Here is a 1,202-nt window from a genome sequence, read left to right on the forward strand (position 1 = left end):
TTCCCTGTTGTCACCAAGCGTGTGCCTATGAGAGCCCAGCAGAAAAGCAGAGTTACTTGGGGCAGGAAACAAGAATGGGAGGGGGAGGTACAGAAATGCCAGCTGCGCGCATCTGGTGACATGAACTCCTTGGGGTGGACAGTATAATAATAACCCCCAAGGAGTCCTGTCTCTCTGGGTCCCCTCGCCTTGGCAATGGGCTTTCGTTACTCTTCCATTCCGGACGTGGATTCTGCGTCTCCACCCTCTTGAATCTTGTATGGCTCATCTAAGGTAGTGTACCTCCTGAGGCTGGGTCTCATTTCTCTTGCCCTCTTGGAACGTGGGACCACCAGGCTGTGCCTACTAGTAGAGGAGAGGCCACATGGAGGAAATCAGAGGTGGCTCCTTAGGCAGCCAGTCCCCGCGGCCAGACATTGAGAGGATATCTTGGACCCTCCGGCCCAGCCCACCCCCTGCCCTAATGCAGCCACGTCAATGAACTGAGCGAGACTGGTAGAGGAAATGGCAGAGCCCACCCAAAGAATCTCAAGACAAAAGATGTTGCATTAAGGTGCACTTTGGAGTGGTTTCTGACACAGCAAAGGCTAATGACGTGTTGCATGTCACGTGACATGCATGTAACATTGCATGGGATGTTGCATGTAACAAGCAGCCCAGAACCTCAGTGGCTCAAAGTCATTCCAGAAACCCAGACCTCTTCTACGCTATAGCTCCCCTATATTCAAGAAGCCTCCACTGACTCCTTGGTCAGTGAGGAAAGAGAGAGCATGGAAATGGCATGAGAGGCTTAGGGTCCAGTGACTCATGTAACTCTGACCCTATTCCATGGGCCAGATTGCAGTCTCATGGCCATGCCAATGGCGGCAACAGGGCAATGGCACAGCAAACGCCAGTCCGTCCCAGCGCATTCATGCCAGGCTCTGGGCTCATATCTCATCAAAGGCCCATGGTCCTTCTATAGGATGGGGGCCATTCAAGTCAACCACACATAGGCACAGCCCTCCAGGCTGAGCCAGACGAATAAGACAGATACAGTTTCCGCTCTCCTGTATCTTACGTTCTCGTGGGGGGAGCCAGTTAGTTAATGAGGAAATTATACAGGTATCTCAGAGAGTGATACACTCTCTGGAACATGTATCAGAGTAGAGGTTTAGCCTGAAAGGTGCTATTTTGGAGAGGGTAGGCAGGGGAGCTCTCTC

Source organism: Meles meles, chromosome 12 (assembly GCF_922984935.1).
Source record: "Meles meles chromosome 12, mMelMel3.1 paternal haplotype, whole genome shotgun sequence".
In the NCBI taxonomy this organism is placed as follows: Eukaryota; Metazoa; Chordata; class Mammalia; order Carnivora; family Mustelidae; genus Meles; species Meles meles.